Here is a 20,261-nt window from a genome sequence, read left to right as displayed (position 1 = left end):
AAGCTTTCTTTATGTAGCAAGAAGTGTGGCCATTAGCAATTCCTGAGTCTCACCATCTCTTGGTCTCACCAACAGAGAATAAATAAATCTTTGTTCAGCTTCAGTTACAAAAATCCTAGGGAATGACAAAGATTGATTGGCTTTAGATAGGAGTCCATCCGGCTGGGCGTGGTGGCTCATGCCTGTAATCCCAGCACTTTGGGAGGCCGAGGTGTGTGGATCACCTGAGGTCAGGAGTTCTAGACCAGCCTGGCCAACATGGTAAAACCCCGTCTCTACTACAAATACAAAAATTAACCGGGCATGGTGGCAGGCGCCTGTAATCCCAGCTACTCAGGGTGCTGAGGCAGGAGAATCACTTGAACCCGGGAGGCAGAGGTTGCAGTGAGCCGAAATCATGCCATTGCACTCCAGCCTAGGGGACAAGAGCGAGACTTCGTCTCAAAAAAAAAAAAAAAAAAAAAAGATATGAGTCCATCCCTACATCAATGAAGTGTACCTAGAGAAGTAGAATAGTGTAAAACCATATGCCATACTGAAGCTGTATGATGATTTAATGACAAACCAAAATGAATGACATCAAGTACTTTAGGTTAATAGTCCTGTACTAGTTATCTGTTGCTGAATAATTAATTACCTCCAAACTTAGTGGCTTAAAACAACAATAAATATTTGTGATTTCACATAGTCTCTGTGGTTCGAAATTTAGGACTGACTTAGCTGGGTGGGTCTGTCTCAGGGTCTTTCATGAGATTGCAATCAAGGTGTTGGCTGGGGCTGCAGTCATCTGAAGGCTTGACCAGGGCTGGTGGATCCAGTTCTAAGATGGCACACAAGAGTGAGCTCACTCAGTTCCTCCCTATGTGGGTCTCTCCACAGGCAGCTTAAGTGTCCTCATGACATGGTGGCTGCCTTCTCTCAGGGTGAACAAGCCAAGAGAGTGCAAGGTGAAAGCCACAACATCTTTAATGGCCTAGCCTTAAAAATCACACTGTCTCATTTCTGCAATATTCTTTTCATTACACAGGTCAGCCCTCTTAAATGTGGGAGGGGTCACACAAGGATATGAATCCTAGGCTGTGAGAATCACTGGGGGTCATCTTGGAGGCTGACTACCACATTCCCCAAAACTCATTCTGTAGAATTGGGATGTTAAAAAGTTTTTATATGAAGAAGGTCTTTGCAGTCAGTCAGTATTAGAAAGGATATGTTAAAGCAAGTTAAATAGATTTCTTTCTCTCAGTCATTCTATACAGTTTTTAGTACTCTGACTCTCACTTTGAATTTTTATTTCTTTCTTTTTTTTTTTTTTTTTTGACAGAGTCTCACTTTGTCACCCAGGCTGGAGTGCAGTGGCATGATTTCGGCTCACTGCAACCTCCTCCTCCCAGGTTCAAGGGATCCTCCTGCCTCAGCCACCCGAGTAGCTGGAATTACAGGTGCATGCCGCCACGCCTGGCTAATTTTTGTATTTTTAGTAGAGATGGGATTTCATGGGGTTTCACCATGTTGGCCAAGCTGGTCTCGAACTCCTGACCTCAAGCGATCTGCCTGCCTCGGCCTCCCAAAGTGCTGGTATTACAGGTGTGAGCTACCGCACCCGGCCTCACTTTGAATTTCTGAAAGAGGGATAGAATAAATAACCGTAGCACAGCTTCCTTCTTTTTTTCTTTTTTCTTTTTAGAGATGGAGTCTCTCTCTGTCATCCATCTGGAGTGCAGTGGCACGATCTTGGCTCACTGCAACCTCTGCCTCCCGGGTTCAAACAATTCTCATGCCTCAGCCTCCCAAGTAGCTGGGACTACAGGTGTGCACCACCTCGTCTTGCTAATTTTTGTATTTTTGGTAGAGACAGGGGTTTCTCCATTTTGGCCAGGTTGGTCTTAAACTCCTGGCCTCAAGCAATCCACCTGCCTCGGCCTCCCAAAGTGCTGAGATTACAGGTGTGAGCCACTGCGCCCAGCCAGCACAGCTTCTTTCTCATTCTCCAGCTTTTCCCCCAGTGGGCCTTTCTCCCCTCCACCATCTCTCTTTCCTTGCCTCTAGAAGCATATCAGACTGCTGTCTGTCTCCTGTTAAAAATATAAGCTTCTGGCAAGGTGTGTTGTCTCACACCTATAATGCCAGCACTTTAGAAGGCAGAGGTGGGAGGATTACTTGAGTCCAGGAGTTTTAGACCAGCCTGGGCCACATAGTGAGACCCCTGTCTCTACAAACAAAATAAAAAAATTAGCTGGGCATGGTGGTGGATACTCATAGTCCCAGCTTCTCAGGAGACTGAGGTGGGAGGATTACTTGTGCCCAGAAGGTTGAAGCTGCAGTGAGTCATGATCATGCCACCTCTCTCCAGCCTGAGTGACAGGATGAGACCCTGTTTAAAAAAAAAAAAAAAAGGCCAGGCGCGGTGGCTCACGCCTGTAATTCCAGCACTTTGGGAGGCCAAGGTGGATGGATCACCTAAGGTCAGGAGTTCAAGACCAGCCTGACCAACATGGAGAAACCCCGTCTCTACTAAAAATACAAAATTAGCCAGGTGTGGTGGCGCATGCCTGTAATCCCAGCTACTCGGGAGGCTGAGTCAGGAGAATCACTTGAACCCGGGAGGTGGAGGTTGCAGTGAGCCGAGATTGCACCATTGCACTCCAGCCTGGGTAACAAGAGTGAAACTCCATCTCCAAAAAACAAAACAAAACAAAACAAAGAAAAAGAAAAATAAGCTTCTGATAAAGCAATACAGTTTCATCTGGAGTTGGTCATTCTTGACCCTCCAAAGCCTTCTTGTCCATTTGGTCAGTGCACATCATAAAAACCTAGGAGTGATTAAAAAGGAGAGGAACACATTGTCACATGAAGGTGGGTAGTCAGTCTGAGGAAGTTCTGCAAGAGAAATTTTACAAAGCTCTCTATATTGGCCATGGTGTTGGGTGATATTGAGTCATAAAGTAACGAATACTATTTGAAGGCCAATAATCATTCACACGTGAAAGTTTAGGCTGCCTCTTTAAGATATGTTTGTGTGGGGGAAACAAGGTACAGGTTAGTAACATCTTGTACTTTGGGTTTTTGCCAACAAATACGAGACCTTCCAGTTTTAGGACTTACCCCATCTCCTCTCATCAGTGTGACTGTTGTTACTTCTTTTGTGTAGGTTATTTGTCATGACAACAACTCAGTTTATTTAAAGTGTTTTATCATATTTCTGTGAGCTGGTTATACCATCTTGAATTATTTAATTCAGAGTAAACACTGAGGTGGTGTGTATGTGAAAGAGTCTACACCATATGTGTTTATGGAAATGTGCTTATTGAGATGTCGTTTCCAAGCACAGCATCTGCTCTTGTGCATCTTTTATATTATTTTGCATGGAGCCTATACAATGATTGATCTCCACCATCTGATGGTTTTCCTTTTAAGACAGTTTCCCTTCTTATGTTCTTGATAAATGATAATGTTTAATATTTGGGAAGAAAAAAAGTATCCAAATTAAAAATAAGAATGATCAATAAAAATGTCTTCTGAGTTCTTTAATTTCCATTATGCAGTGCATGCTTTTTAGAAAGAGCTGAAGTCTGTGCATTTAGAAGAGTAAGGTGTTCTGAATATTATCTCAAATGGAAAAGCCCAAGTTTACTCAATCTGTGATTCACACAGAGGTCTAGGTCTCATAAAGACTGCTGAAAATAAAATCCTCCTCTTCATCCTTTTTCTATGGACTGAACATTTGGGCATTGGGTTCCTATAAATATACTCTGAGTTCCTGTTTACAGTGTTCCTAGGCATCCTGCCTTGCTGCACAAGATGGAGTTTTACAATGTCCAGTGTTACCTAATGGCTTCTTTAAATTGCAAATTCACCTTACCATCCTTGGTTGTCTCTATGGAGAGAAAACTTAATAAATCCCCAAATACAACCCCACAGAGACCTGTACATGCACATGTACTGAACTCAGAAAACAATGAGTCATGCAATCAACTAGTGTTCATCTATCTTCTTAAAATAGCACTTGAAGTAATTTATTATTAATAAGATTTTCTGCTGGGCACAATGGCTCACACGTGTAATCCCAACACTTTGGGAGGCTGAGGCAGGAGAATCGCTTGAACCTGGGAGGTAGTGGTTGCAGTGAGCCAAGACTGAGCCACTGCACTCCAGCCTGCGTGACAGAGTGAAACTCCATCTCAAAAAACAAAACAAAACAAAACAACATTTTCTGAGTTTTCAAAATCAGAGAATTGAGCCTATCTAGGGGATCAACTTCTTGATTTACCAAAAATATGTTGGTTCAACTGCAGTAAAGGAACTGCAACCATCTTAACTGTAAAATCTGCTGCTTTTAAAACTGGGGAGGGACTCAAGCACCTTGAAATGTCATGTTCACTAACATCTCTCTAGTGTGGTTTGCAAACTACCGGCAAGACGCAAGATGATTTTAGGTGGTGCATGGATAAGCTTTTAAATGATTTAATCATCATTTACTTATACTGGGTTGAATAATCTCCCTCTCAAAATTTATGTCTAACCCGAACCTCAGAATGTGACCTTATTTGGAAATAGGGCCTTTGCAGATGTTATTAAACAAGGATCTTGATCTCTGGTATCTTTATAAAAGAAATAAGAGGAATATTTGGACACAAAGACCCACAGGGAGAAAAAGGTCATGTGACTATGGAGATAGAGATTGGAACGATGCCTATAAGCCGAGAACACCAAGAAGCCAGGAAAAGGCATCAGACAGTTTTTTCCTGAGAACCTCCAGAAGATCAACACCTTGATTTTGGACTTCTGGTCCCCTGAACTGTAAGAGAATACATTTCTGTTGTTTTAAGCCACTTGGTTTGTAATGATTTGTTATGGTAGCCATAGGAATCTAATGCATTTATTTATTTATTTATTTATTTTTGAGACATGATCTCACTCTGTCACCCAGGCTGGAGTGCAGTGGCAAGATCACGGCTCACTGCAGTTTCAACCTTCCAGGCTCAAGAAATCCTCCCACCTCAGTCTCTCAAGTAGCTGGGACTACAGGCATGAACCACCATGCCCAGCTAATTAAAACAATTTTTTTTTTTTTTTTTTTTTGTAGAGACGGGGGTCTCTCTATGTTGCCCAGGCTGGTCTCAAACTGTTGGGCTCAAGCGATCCTCCTGCCTTAAGCGATCCTCCTGCCTTGGTATCCCAAATTGCTGGGATTACAGGCGTGAGCTATTGTGCCTGGCCGTTTAAAAATATATTACACAAAATAAACATGATGGTGTTATAAAACCTGTGATTTCTGAGCTGTTGGCGTTTAGACTAATAGTCCCTAAATTTATTTAGGCAGCAAAAAGTGCATTGATTAAAAAAATTAAGTAAGTAATTTCATAGGAGGTAGGGAGATATTGCGGAAATGCTGTGGGTGGTTCATGGATGGATAAGCAGTTTGGGAAAACATTGCTGTTTGCAGCCTGTGGCTCCTTCAACCTGTAGTGGCATGGTGGGAGATCTAGGTCAACAGCTATCTGCATTCCTAATAACTCTGTGACTTTGGATAAAATATGAATAATGGCCTTGAGAAGCCCCATCTTCCTCAGCAGTAAAATGGGAACAGTAATAAATATCTCATAGGACTTATGTGGGGATTGAATTCCTTTTCCTTCAGCCTTGAAATATCAAAAGCTTAGTTATCTGAACCAACTCTGCTGAGTGTGGGGGTGGGGGTGGGCTCCTGGCAGCTGGGTTGATGTACAAAAGAACATTTTGTAATCATTGGCCTCAAATGTGGGTTGCCAGTGATAAATATATAGGGCTGAGCAATATGGGAAGTGAATTGCGGTAAAGTGGTAGGAACTGATGCAAAGAACCTCTGATGAATCACAGCTGAAGTCAACTTTCTATTATTTCTGGGTCTTATGCATTTAATGAGTTACAATGTCCTTCATTTCTCCCTCTTCAATATGATCATGTCACAGTTCATAAAAGTGAGGGAAAGAACTCTAGATGCAATCTGACTTCTATCTTAGATGTAGGGAAAACCTTTGTAAATTCAACGTTAATTTCTAGAAACACTCTAGGATGGTTTACTACGCAGATGATATGTGAGCACTTAAAAGAGAATACTTTTTGATCATCAGGAGTTGCATGGATTTTCTGGGATTCAGAACTACTTTGACCAGTCTAAGCACTTGGCTGAAACCAGCAAGGTGAAATGGAGGGGGAATAATAGAGCTAAAATCTACTGTTTCCTAGCAAATGGGTAGGCACTGTGTTAGATGTTATCTCATTTAATCAGCGCTGAAACTCCTGAGTGTAGATATTGCTATTAAAATGCTTTTTTTTTTTTTTTTTTTTGAGATGGAGTCTGGCTCTGTCACCCAGGCTGGAGGGCAGTGGCAGAATCTTGGCTCACTGCAACCTCCGCCTCCTGGGTTCAAGCAATTCTCCTGTCTCAGCCTCCTGAGTAGCTGGGATTACAGGCACCTGCCACCATGCCCGGCTAATTTTTGTATTTTTAGTAGAGATGGGATTTCACCATGTTGGCCAAGCTGGTCTTGAACTCCTGACCTCAGGCCACCCACCTCAGCCTCCCAAAGTGCTGGAATTACAGGCATGAGCCACTGCACCCGGCCGATATTACTATTAAAATTCTTATTTTACAGATGGGGAAACTGACTTGATGAAGTTAAGTGACTTGTCCCAGATTTTGTAAATAGAGATTAAATAGTTCATTCAAGATCATCGAACAAGGCAGTCTGTCCCTAGAGCTGGCACTCTTTTCTCTCTCTCTCTGTCTCTCTTTTTTTGAGAAAAGGACTTGCTCTGTTACCCAGACTGGAGTGCAGTGGCATGATCATGACTCACTATATCCTCGACCTCTCAGGCTCAAGCAGATCCTCCCACCTCAGCCTCCCAAGTAGCTGGGAGCTGGGACTACAGGTGCACGCCACCACACCTGGCAAATTTTTAAATTTTTTGTAGAGATAGAGTCTCTGTATGCTGCCCAGGCTGCCCTCGAACCCCTGGGCTCAAGTGGTGCTCCTGCCTCGGCCTCCCAAAGTTCTGGGATTACAGGTGTGAGCCACTGCACCCAGACTGGAGCTTTTTTTTTTTTTTTTTTTGAGATGGAATCTCGCTCTGTCCCCCAGGCTGGAGTGCAGTAGTGCGATCTTAGCTCACTGAAACCTCCGCCTCCTGGGTTCAAGCAATTCTTCCTGCCTTGGCCTCCCTAGTAGCTGGGATTACAGGCATGCGCCACCATGCCTGGCTAATTTTTGTATTTTTTAGTAGAGACGGGGTTTTGCCGTGTTGGTCAGGCTGGTCTTGAACTCCTGACTTCAGGTAATCCACCCACCTGGGCCTCCCAAAGCGCTGGGATTACAGGCGTGAGCCACCAAGCCTGGCTGAGCTTTTGTTCTTAACCTCTGTATTGTGCTATGTGAAAGCTTAAAAAATGTAGAGACTGGGAGCAGTGGCTCATGCCTGTAATCCCAGAACTTGGAGAGGCCAACGCAGATGGATTGCTTGAGCCCAGGAGTTTGAGACTGGCCTGGGCAACATGGCAAAACCCTATCTCTACCAAAAAAAACCTCTCAAAACCAGAAAACACAACAAAAATTAGCCAAGTATGGTGGTATGCTCCTGTGGTCCTAGCTACTCAGAGGCTGTGGTGGGAGGATCGCTTGAGTCTGGGAGGTTGAAAGACTCTGTCAAAAAAAAAAAAAAAAAAAAAGTAGAAACACAGGAAGGGGAAGAGGGTTCCTAAATGGTACAAGAGAAAGAACTTGGTCTTTGTCGTCAGGCAGGTCTTACTACAACTTTGGTTGGCTCTGCCATTTAGCAGTTAGTTGACCTCAGGCAAACTACTTAAACTCTACAAACCTCAGATTTCTCATCTGTAAAGTGGATGCAGTAATATATACCCCATAGAATTCCTGGGAGGATTAAGTATGATGAAATATATCCATACAATGAGGATTCATGGGATATGACCAGCATTGTACCAAGTATTTCATTTTATTTTTGAGACAAGGTCTTGCTCTGTCACCCAGGCTGGAGTGCAGTGGCCTGAACTTGGGTCACTGCAGCCTCGACCTCTTGAACTCAAGCAATCCTCCCACCTCAGCCTCCCGAGTAGCTGAGACTACAGGCATGTGCCACCATGCCCAGCTAAGTTTTTGGATTTTTTTTGTAAAGATGGGGTCTTGCTTATTGCCCCAACTGGTCCCAAACTCCTGGGCTCAAGCGATCCTCACACCTTGGCCTCACAAAGTACTGGGATTACAGGTATGAGCCACCACACCCAGCCCTGTACAGAGTTTTTTTTTTTTTTTTTGAGATGGAGTCTCGCTCTGTCGCCCAGGCTGGAGTGCAGTGGCACAATCTCCGCTCACTGCAAGCTGCGCCTCCCGGGTTCACGCCATTCTCCTGCCTCAGCCTCCCGAGTAGCTGGGACTACAGGCGCCCACCACCACGCCTGGCTAATTTTTTGTATTTTTAGTAGAGATGGGGTTTCACTGTGTTAGCCAGGATTGTCTCTATCTCCTGACCTTGTGATCCGCCTGCCTTGGCCTCCCAAAGTGCTGGGATTACAGGCATGAGCCACCGTGCCCAGCCATGTACAAAGTATTTTAATTGAGGCAATTTACTTAATCTTTACAACAATGCTTTGAGGCAGGTATGCTCATCATTCCTATTTTACAGATGAGAAAACTAAGGCTTAGAGAGATTAAGTGACTTGCCCACAGTTACACAGTCAGCACATGGCAGAGCAGGAATTCAAACTCAGGAAGTATTAATCCACAGTATAAGCTCTCATCTGCTTTTACTGTGTTACCTTCCTATGTGAAAAAGACTTGGAAGTTGAATTATATACAAGCTTGATAGGATTCTACAAGTATAGCAGCTTGCAAAAAGCCCTAAATTCAGATTTAGGGTACATTTATACAAAAATGGCATCCAGTGCATATATTCTGTGCTGTTTTGATTGCATCTGCAGTATTGTGTTCAAATTTGGATGATACCTTTTATTTTTTATTTTTTTCTGAGACGGAGTTTCACTCTTGTTGCCCAGGCTGGAGTGCAATGGCACAATCTCGGCTCACTGCAACCTCCGCATCCTGGGTTCAAGCGATTCTACTGCCTCAGCCTCCCTAGTAGTGGGATTACAGGTGCCCACCACCACACCCGGCTAACTTTTTGTATTTTTAGCAGAGACGAGGTTTCACCATGTTGGCCAGGCTGATCTCAAACTCTTGACCTCAGGTGATCCACCTGCCTTGGCCTCCCAAAGTACTGGGATTACAGGCGTGAGCCACCGCGCCCAACCCGGATGATACCTTTTAACACAGATACTAAGAAATGGAAATAACTACGATGATGACAGAGGCTGGAAATAGTCGCAAGAGAGAAACAGCTGAAAATGTTTTGGTTTGATGAAGGCATGCAAGGGGTCAGAGAGTTAGATGTCTTTGGGAAAGCCTGTCCAGATAGGTTGACAGTACCCTGAGTCCTCTTTGTTCTCAGTCTTGCAGGTGCAAGGATTTCTATCCAAACTTATAAGAGACTGTTGCATATACCAGAATGCCAATTAATTAACTTAAAATTAGGAACATAAGCACCAAACAGATTTTATACATGTATTTGTTGATCAGAGCATCTTGTTTTTCTAGGAGTTTTATCTTCTGTCAGCAAATATACATAAAAACTGTGGGCCGGGCATGGTGGCTCACGCCTGTAATCCCAGCACTTTGGGAGGCCAAGGTAGGTGAATCGCCAGAGGTCAGGAGTTCGAGACCAGCCTGGCCAACATGGTGAAACCCCGTCTCTACTAAAAATACAAAAATTAGCTGGATGTGGTGGCAGATGCCTATAATCCCAGCTACTCAGGAGGCTGAGTCAGGAGAACCGCTTGAAGCCGGGAGGTGGGCAAAGGTTGCAGTGAGCCGAGATCATGCCACTGTGCTCCTTGCTGGGCAACAGGGTGAGACTCCATCTCAAAAAAGAAAACAAAACCAAACCCAAAAACTGTGGTAGGCTAAAAGTTGTTAGCTTGCATGTAGGGTAAAACTGCAGACTCGTCTCAATTTCTGATTTAAAGTCATGGTCAAAAATTGATATCTCATATTTCATTCACTGATTTTATTAACTTGATTTATATCTCATTTTATTAATTTGTTTTATTCATATGCACATTTTATATGTGGTTTTGAACATTTGTATCTTGTCAAATCTGCAATGTAAACAAATATAAACAAATCTGCAAATTGTTTATATGCTTTACCCATTTTTTAACTGGGTTATTTTTAATTCAATAGTAGATTTCTACTGGGTTGTGTCTTATTGATCAATACGTTCTTTTTTTCTTTGAGACAGAGTCTCGCTCTGTTGCCCAGGCTGGAGTGCAGTGGCGCAATCTTAGCTCACTGCAGCCTCTGCTTCCCAGGTTCAAGCAATTCTCCTGCCTCAGCCTCCCGAGTAGCTGGGACTACAGGTGCGCGCCGCTACACCCAGCTAATTTTTTTGTATTTTTAGTAGAGACAGGGTTTTGCCATGTTGGCCAGGTGGTCTCGAACTCCTGACCTCAGGTGATCTGTCTGCCTCAGCCTCCCAAAGTGCTGGGATTACAGGCGTGAGCCATGCGCCCAGCCTGATCAATGGGTTCTTTATATAAACATATATGTAAAATATTCAGCTAAATTTAGATAATTCAGATAAAATGTTATATATATAATATGTATAAATAATAAAATAGGCCGGGAGCAGTGGCTCACACCTGTAATCCCAGCACTTTGGGAGGCCAAGGCAGGTGGATCACCTGAGGTCAGGAGTTCAAGACCAGCCTGGCCAACATGGTGAAACCCCGACTCTACTTAAAATACAAAAATTAGCTGGGCGTGGTGGCAAGTACCTGTAATCCCAGCTACTTGGGAGGCTGAAGCAAGAGAATTACTTGAACCCAGGAGGCGGAGGTTGCAGTGAGGCGAGATGGCGCCATTGCACTCTAGCCTGGGCAACAAGAGCAAAACTCCATCTCCATAACCAAAATTAAAAAACAAAATAAAGTGAGGTATAAAATTTTGTTATACCAGTTGCAAATATTTTATGTAATAATTCAGTTACTTCTCGACTTTATGTACCTTCTGTCATACATGAATGCATTTGCCTCTCTGTTTTGTTAAGATAGCTTTCTCCCTCCAAGGTTTTAAATATATTTTCTCACATTTTTTCTGTTATTCTTTTTTTTTTTTTTTTTTTTTGAGACACAGTTTCGCTCTTTTTGCCCAGGCTGGAGTGCAATGGTGCCATCTTGGCTCACTGCAACCTCCGCTTCTAGGGTTCAAGCGATTCTCCTGCTTCAGCCTCCCGAGTAGCTAGGATTACAGGCGCCCGTCACCACGCCCGGCTAAATTTTTTTTTTTTTTTTTTTTTTTTATTTTCAGTGGAGACGGGGGTTTCCTCATGTTGGCCAGGCTGGTCTTGATATCCTCACCTCAGGTGATCCATCCGCCTCACTCTCCCAAAGTGCTAGGATTACAGGCGTGAACCACTGCTCCCGGCCTTGGTTATTCTTCTAAAAACTACATTTTAAATACAACTGGAGGCGCTGCTCTGGGCCCAGCCCCGGCCCGGCGCGAGTAGGAAGAGGAGCTGCGGTGGCCATGGCCACTCGCGCAGGTCGGCGGTGCTGCTGGTCCCCGGGCAGAGGAGGCGTGGGCGGCTCCGGGACCATGGAGCCTGGTGACGCGGCGCGCCCTGGCCCGGGTCGGGTGGCCCGGGTCGGGTTGCCCAGGCGCCGCCGCGGCGGCTGCTGCTGCTGCTGCGGCTGCTGCTGGGTAGGGGACTTCGAGTCACGGCCTCGGCCTCGGCCTCCTCCTCTGGGGCGGCGGTCGAGAACAGCAGCGCCATGGAGGAGCTCGTCACTGAGAAGGAGGCGGAGAAGAGCCACCGGCCAGACAGTGTGAGCCTGCTCACCTTCATCCTGCTGCTCACGCTCACCATCCTTACCATATGGCTCCTCAAGTACTGCCGGGTGCACTTTCTGCATGAGACCGGGCTGGCCATGATCTGTGGGCTCATCGTTGGGGTGATCCTGAGGTATGGTACCCGTGGCACCAGGGGCTGTGACAGATCACTCAACTGCACTCAAGGAGATCGGGCCTTCAGCACTTTAGTAGTGGATGTCAGCGGTAAATTCTTCGTATACACTCTGAAAGGAGAAATCAGCCCTGGCAAGATCAACAGCGTAGAGCAGAATGACATGCTACGGAAGGTAACATTCGACCCAGAGGTATTTTTCAACATTCTTCTGCCTCCAGTTATTTTCCATGCTGGATACAGCTTAAAGAGACACTTTTTCAGAAATCTTGGGTCACGCCTTCTTGGGCACTGCTGTTTCGTGCTTCCGTATTGGAAATCTCAGGTATGGTATGGTGAAGCTCATGAAGATTATGGGACAGCTCTCAGATAAATTTTACTACACACATTGTCTCTTTTTTGGAGCAATCATCTTTGCCACTGACCCAGTGACTGTGCTGGCGATTTTAATGAATTGCATGCAGACATGGATCTTTATGTACTTCTGTTTGGAGAGAGCATCCTAAATGACGTTGTTGCGTTGTACTTTCCTCATCTATTGTTGCCTACCAGCCAGCAAGACTGAACTTCAACTCACGCCTTTGATGCTGCTGCCTTTTTAAAGTCAGCTGGCATTTTTCTAGGTATATTTAGCGGCCGTTTTACCACGGGAGCTGTGACTGCTTTAGTGACCAAGTTTACCAAACTGGACTACTTCCCCCTGCTGGAGACGGCGCTCTTCTTCCTCATGTCCTGGAGCACGTTTCTCTTGGCAGAAGCCTGCGGATTTACAGGCGTTGTAGCTGTACTTTTCTGTGGAATCACACAAGCTCATTACACCTACAACAATCTGTCGGTGGAATCAAGAAGTCGAAGCAAGCAGCTCTTTGAGGCAGAGAACTTCATCTTCTCCTGCATGGTCCTGGTGCTATTTACCTTCCAGAAGCACGTTTTCAGCCCTGTTTTCATCATTGGAGCTTTTGTTGCTGTCTTCCTGGGCAGAGCCACCCATATCTACCCGCTCCTCTTCTTCCTCAGCTTGGGCAGAAGGCATAAGATTGGCTGGAATTTTCAACACACGATGATGTTTTCAGGCCTCAGGGGAGCAATGGCATTTGCTTTGGCCATCTGTGACACAGCATCCTATGCTCGCCAGATGATGTTCACCACCACGCCTTTCATCGTGTTCTTCACCATCTGGATCATTGGAGGAGGCACGACACCCATGTTGTCATGGCTTAATATCAGAGTTAGCATCAAGGAGCCCTCCAAAGAGGACCGCAACGAACACCACTGGCAGTACTTCAGAGTTGGTGTTGACCCTGATCAAGATCCACCACCCAACAATGACAGCTTTCAAGTCTTACAAGGGGACAGCCCAGATTCTGCCAGAGGAAATCGGACAAAACAGGAGAGCACATGGATATTCAGGCTGTGGTACAGCTTTGATCACAATTACCTGAAGCCCATCCTCACACACAGCGGCTCCCCGCTAACCACCACTCTCCTGCCTGGTGTAGACACAGCGGCTCCTTGCCAACCACCACTCTCCCGCCTGGTGTAGCTTGCTAGCTCGATGTCTGACCAGTCCCCAGGTGTACGATAACCAAGAGCCACTGAGAGAGGGAAACTGATTTTATTCTGACTGAAAGCGACCTCACATTGACCTACGGGGACAGCACAGTGACTGCAAATGGCTTCTCAGGTTCCCACACTGCCTCCACGAGTCTGGAGGGCTGCTGGAGAATGAAGAGCAGCTCAGAGGAAATGCTGGAGCGGGACTTGGGAATGGGAAACCAGAAGGTTTCGAGCCAGGGTACCCGCCTAGTGTTTCCTCTGGAAGATAATGTTTGACTTTCCCTGCAAACCCTGGCACGATGGGGTAGGCTCCCAATGGGGTGAGGATGGCTTCAATCCCTAGTGTTGCTTGCGGTGGGGCAGTGACTAGATTGAACTAACTCTTCTATTTTATTGGGGTCTGAAGTTATTGTAACACTTAAAATTTAACTCACGATGCAGATGGTGAGGCAAAAGTGTCTCTAAATTCAGACAAACGTAGACCTATTTCTACTTTTTTTCACATAGTAGTGCGCTGTTTCAGAGTTAAACAAACAAAAAAATAGCATACTTTAATGGTCTCTTAATTCATTCACCTGCAGTGTCTGAACAAGGGAGGACAGGTGCTGAGTGGGGGGCTTCCTTTTACGAGAGGCTGCATCTCAGTACACAGTGGTGCAAGTCAAGCTGACCATAGAAATATCAAGTTAGGGGAGAACAGGCTGGAAGAAAGATTGAGAAGGAAGGCAATTGAGATCGGACCTCCAAGGATTATGGGAAGCTGTTGTTAAATGGAACAGAAAACATGAAAGAATAATATGAGTGGAGGCTCTGGCAATGAAGGCTGTGTGACTGCAACCTCATATCAGGATTCCTGACTTTTATGCTACCTGTGTTTCTTCTAGACTGAAGATTTGAAAATACATCCATGAACATTTCAACACGGAACGAAGAATTATAGTTCATTCTCTGGAGATGTCCATAAAGAAGTAGTTATGATATGTTTAAAACCAGACCGGGTGTGGGGGCTTACGCCTGTAATCCCAGCACTTTGGGAGGCCGAGGCGGGCGCATCATCTGAGGTCAGGAGTTCGAGACCAGCCTGGCCAACATGGTGAAACCCCGTCTCTACTAAAAAATACAAATATTAGCCAGGCGTGGTGGCAGGCACCTTAATCCCAGCTACTTGGGAGGCAGAGGCAGGAGAATCATTTGAACCCGGGAGGCTGAGGTTGCAGTGAGCCGAGATAAAGCCACTGCACTCAAACCTGGGGGACAAGAGTGAGACTTCTCTCAAAAAAAAAAAAATAAAATAATATAAAATAAAAAAACCAAGGGCAAATAGTGTTACACTGTTATTTTTTAGTTAATCTGAAGAAAGGAGGTATTTAGAAACTGATGATGGTATCACTGCAAAAAGCATTAAACTTTTGAGGGCTACGATATGAGCTGACAGCCTAGGAAATAATCAGTAAGACTGAGGTATCTACTGTGGGTTTAGAAATAACACCAAATTTTGTAGGATGCTATTATCTGGGGAAGAGAAGGCAGCAAGAAACCTACAAGGCAACAGGCTAGAAATCAGAGGGAAAGAAATCTCTATGCAAAAAATTAACTGCAAAGGAATACACGATGGTAGTCTCAAGACCGGGCAGAATTCTGAACTTTGAGCTGATGAATGCATGAGATTTCAGTGGCCCCATGAGGAATCAGAGGGAAGTCAATGAAATGTTAAGTATTTTCAACCCACTAGAAGGTCCTGTCTTCTATAAGTTTAAGAATCTAAGTATCTTTATGCCATTGAGTGCGGTGCAGAGAAGGGTCATTTTCCCTTTATCTGGGGAGGCTGCTGCACCAGCCTACCATGTGGGTGTGATTTGAAAGTTAGGTTTTCAGTTTGGGTTCTTTCTGGATGAGCTGTTCTGTCCGCCCACACCTGTAGTGCTGAAATACTGAAAGATCTCTCCGGAAAAGTTTGAGTTTCTCCCCATGTTTCTGTGCTTCAGCAATAGCATTTTTTTGGCAACCCAATTTCTAAAAAATGCTTTCAATAATGTGGGCATTTTCTTATTATGGCAGAAAAAATAGTGTTCCAGTCTAGTCTACCCATAATGAAATCAGCCATTTAATCTTCTCAATTTGCATGTTTAATGGTTAATTTTTAAATAAGACATTGCTTCACACCTATTTTTTTTTTTTTTTTTTTTTGAGATGGAGTCTTGCTCTTTCGCCCGGGCTGGAGTGCAGTGGTGCGACCTTGGCTCGCTGCAATCTCTGCACCCCCAGGTTCATGCAGTTCTCCTGCCTCAGCCTCCCTAGTAGCTGGGATTGCAGGCACCCACCACCACACCCGGGTAATTTTGTATTTTTAGTAGAGATGGGGTTTTGCCATGTTGGCCAGGCTGGTCTCGAACTCCTGACCTCAGGTGATCCACCCGCCTTGGCCTCCCGAAGTGCTAGGATTACAGGCATGAGCCACCACGCCCGGCCTGCGTCATAACTTTGTGTTTGAATTGATAATTTGTGCAAATCAGGAAAATATATATTTAGTTAAGTTGAGCCATATGAATTTGCTGATATTCAACCATTTTGTAAAAACAGGAATGGCAATTTCATATGGTTCAATAAAATAAAATTGAGGCCAGGCACAGTGGCTTATACCCATAATCCCAACACTTTGGGAGGCTGAAGCAGGAGGATCGCTTGAGCTCAGGAGTTTGAGACCAGACTGAGCAACATGGCAGAACTCTGTCTCTACAAAAATACAAAAATGAGACAAGCATGGTGGCACATACCTTTAGTTCAGTTCTAGGTGATTGGGAGGCTGAGGTAGGAGGATTGCTTGAGCCCAAGAGGCAGAGGTTGCAACGAGCCAAGATCATGCCACTGGAAACCAGTCTGGGCAACAGAGTGAGAACCTGTCTCAAACAAACAAACAAACAAACAAACAAACAAACAAACAAACTGGAATTTATTTGTATGTATGGTATGAGAAAGGGATTTTTTTGTTTGCTTGTTTGTTTTTTTATTTTTTTTTGAGATGGAGTCTTACTCTGTTGCCCAGGCTGGAGTGCAGTGGCGCCATCTTGGCTCACTGCAACCTCTGCCTCCTTTCCTTTGTTCAAGCGATTCTCTTGTCTCAGCCTCCTGAGTAGCTGGGATTACAGGCACCGGCCACCATGCCCAGCTATTTTTTGTATTTTTAGTAGAGACAGGGTTTCACCATGTTGGCCAGGCTGGTCTCAAACTCCTGACCTCAGGCGTTCTGCCCCCCTTGGCCTCCCAAAGTGCTGGGATCACAGGCATGAGCCACTGGGCCCAGTCTGAGAAAGGGATTTAATTTGCTTTTTTTCTTCCAAATGGATAGCTCCTTGTCCCAACACTATTAGTCTGTCATTTCCCAAGTGATTTTAAATGTCTCCTTTAACATATACCAAGATTACACACACACACACAAATGGACACATATATATGTGTGTGTGTATATATATATTTTTCTGGACTTTTAAATTCCATTCTATTGATCTATTGGTCTATTTTTCACAGTACTATTTCAATTATTGTGACTTTACAACATAGTTGACATCTGGTAAAGTTCTTTCTCTAATGAATCTTAACTTTTTTTGGCACAACTCATAGATGATCTTTAAAATTAACTTGCCAATTCTATAAAATATGCTGTTGGAATTTTGATAAAATTATATTACATTTATTATTTAATTTGGGGGCATAATATCTGTATACTATTGAGTCTTTTCATCTAGAAATATCTTTTATGGCCTTCATTAAAATTATATGGTTATCCTTAACAATTTTCTTTTCTTTTTTTTTTGAGACAGGGTCTCACTCTGTCACCCAGGCTGGAGTGGAGTGGCACAATTTCTGCTCACTCAACTTCCTAGGCCCAGGTGAGCCTCCCAAGTAGCTGGGACTACAGGTGTGTGCCACCACACCTGGCTGATTTTTTGTAGAGACTGGGTTTCGCTACGTTGCCCAGGCTGTTCTTGAACTCCTGGACTCAGGTGATCCGCCCATGTCAGCCTCCCAAAGTGCTAGGGTTACAGGCATGAGCTACCATGCCTGGCAACAGCTTTCATATTTTTAAGTTTTTTTTCCTAGGTAACCCAAGGTCTACTGAAATTGCATATAGCCTTCTTTTTTATTACATATTTAAATAGATTTTTTTCTGATTTTAGAAAAGCTGTAGATTTTTATATGTTAATCTTGTTTCCTTTCTGAAAGTTTTCATTAGCCCATATAGATTTATGTAATTCACTGGATTTTCCAGGTATAAATCTACCTTGCCAATATTCATACTTATTTCTTTTTTTTCTGGTATTTTTACATTGCCTGGTAACTCTAGGAAAATGTCTACTATTGATGATAAAAGTAGGCATCATTATGTGTTGTTTCTGAGTTCTATGGAGATGTGGTCTAATGTTTTGTTCTTCAGAATAATGTTTGGAGATTGGCAAAATATTGATTATTGTTGAAGATGAGTGACACGTCCATAGCGGCCATTAATCTATTTTCTCTATGCTTGTGTATATTTGAAAATTTCCGTAATAAAAGAGTTAAATTCTACAAGGAGTCAAATTTAAAAAAAGAACAAGACTTGTTTTAGGTTTTTGTTAGAAACCCCTTTTGAGGCCAGTGTGGTGGCTCACACATGTAATCCCAGCACTTTGGGAGGCTGAGGCGGGCAGATCACCTGAAGTCAGGAGTTTGAGACCAGCCTGGCCAATATAGTGAAACCTTGTCTCTAATAAAAATACAAAAATTAGCTGGGCGTGGTGGTGGGCATCTGTAATCCCAGCTACTTAGGAGGCTGAGGCAGGAGAATTGCTTGCATCCGGAAGGTGGAGGTTGCAGTGAGCTGAAATCACACCATTGCACTCCAGCCTGGGTGACAGAGTGAGAATCTATCTAAAAAAAAAAAAAGAAAAGAAAAAGAAAATATCTTTTCCTAGTTTATTGTAAATTATTTTATTAGAAGTGGATGGAGAATTAATTGTGTCATCAGAAAAAATATCTTTTAAAAGAAAAGGTATCACAGGAGCCATCCAACTCAGAAAAGCAAGGAAAATAAATATGAGACTTTCAATATTAAAAATGACCAAATATTTAGATTTGCTTCTCTCTCTTCCTTTTCATTAACTGACAGCTTACAATTAGAGGAGAGGTGACTCTAGGGCCTAGCATATTGCTGAAAACACAGAAGGGAATAAATAAATTATGTATCGTCGGAGGTTTTTATTGGGGAGAGAGCTGTAGGTAATTGTTGCACCACACAGATGTTCCCTCCAGGACTGAAGGACTTACCTCTCCAGCTGCTGGGATTATAGCTGGCTGACACTCTCCAGCAGCTGGCAGTTTCCAGGAACTGCCTGAGGCTGAAGAGAACCACCTTACTCAAAGTTCTACCCTCCTCCTAGGGGCAGCTGCATCCAATGACTGGCCTATGTGGAGGTATAAATCCATCTTGCCAATATTCATACTTATTTACATAATTTACAATATTCATACTTAAAGATTCTGTGCCCTTACCCAACTCAGGATAGGCTAAAAGAACTAGCCCAGCTTGGCCGGGTGCGCTGGCTCACGCCTGTAATCCCAGCACTTTGGGAGGCTGAGGCGGGCAGATCATGAGGTCAGGAGATCGAGACCATCCTGGCTAACACAGTGAAAACCCGTCTCTACTAAAAAATACAAAAAAATTAGCAGGGCATGGTGGCGGGCACCTGTAGTCCCAGCTACTTGGGAGGCTGAGGCAGGAGAATGGCATGAATCCGGGAGGCGGAGCTTTTGGTGAGCCGAGATCGCACCACTGCACTCCAGTCTGGGCGACAGAGTGAGACGCCGTCTCAAGAAAAAAAAAAAAGAACTAGTTCAGCTTCAGAGTGCCCTGTGGGGTGGCTGAGGCCTTGAGGCCTTAGTGTTTCCAGATAAAATAAATACAGGATGCTCAGTTACATTTGAATTTCAGGTAAATAATTTTCTTGGTATTTATAGGTTCTAAATATTGCATGGGACATTTATTATTATTATTTTTGCTGTTTATCTAACATTCTTTTTTTTTTTTTTTTTTTTAGACGGAGTCTCGCTTTGTCTCCAGGTTGAAGTGCAGTGGCACTATTTCAGCTCACTGCAACCTCTGCCTCCTGGGCTCAAGCGATTCTCATGCATCAGCCTCCTGAGTTGCTGGGATTACAGGCACGCGCCACCACACCCAGCTAATTTTTGTATTTTTAGTAGAGACAGGGTTTCACCATGTTGGCCAGGATGGTCTTGATCTCCTGACCTTGTGATCTGCCCGCCTCAGCCTCCCAAAGTGCTGGGATTACAGGCATGAGCCACTGTGCCTGGTCTTTTTTTTTTTTTTTTGAGACAAGTTCTCACCCTGTCACTGAGGCTGGAGTGCAGTGGCACAATCACAGCTCACTGCAGCCTTGACCTCCCAGGGCTCAAGTGATCCTCCCACCTCAGCCTCCTGTGAAGCTGGGACTACAGGTTCATGCCACCATGCCTGGCTAATTTTTTGTAGAGATGGAGTTTTATCATGTTGCCCAGGCTGGTCTGAAACTCCTGCACTCAAGTTATCTGCTCACCTTGGCCTCCCAAAGTGCTGGGATTATAGGCATGAGCCACTTTTCCCT

At 44.2% G+C, this 20,261-nt stretch overlaps 1 long non-coding RNA gene and 1 pseudogene across 1 annotated transcript in view; both read left to right on the top strand.

The window, feature by feature from the left end:
* Nucleotides 1-20,261, top strand: part of LOC129010853 (uncharacterized) — a 148,911-nt gene that overhangs the window by 34,060 nt on the left and 94,590 nt on the right. The gene's annotated exons all lie outside the window — the stretch shown is intronic.
* On the top strand, nt 11,703-14,619 carry LOC129010761 (sodium/hydrogen exchanger 7-like; annotated as a pseudogene).

The sequence above is a fragment of the Pongo pygmaeus genome, chromosome 10 (genome assembly GCF_028885625.2).
Source record: "Pongo pygmaeus isolate AG05252 chromosome 10, NHGRI_mPonPyg2-v2.0_pri, whole genome shotgun sequence".
NCBI classification, from domain to species: domain Eukaryota; kingdom Metazoa; phylum Chordata; class Mammalia; order Primates; family Hominidae; genus Pongo; species Pongo pygmaeus.
This window is presented reverse-complemented; position numbering and strand designations above follow the sequence as displayed.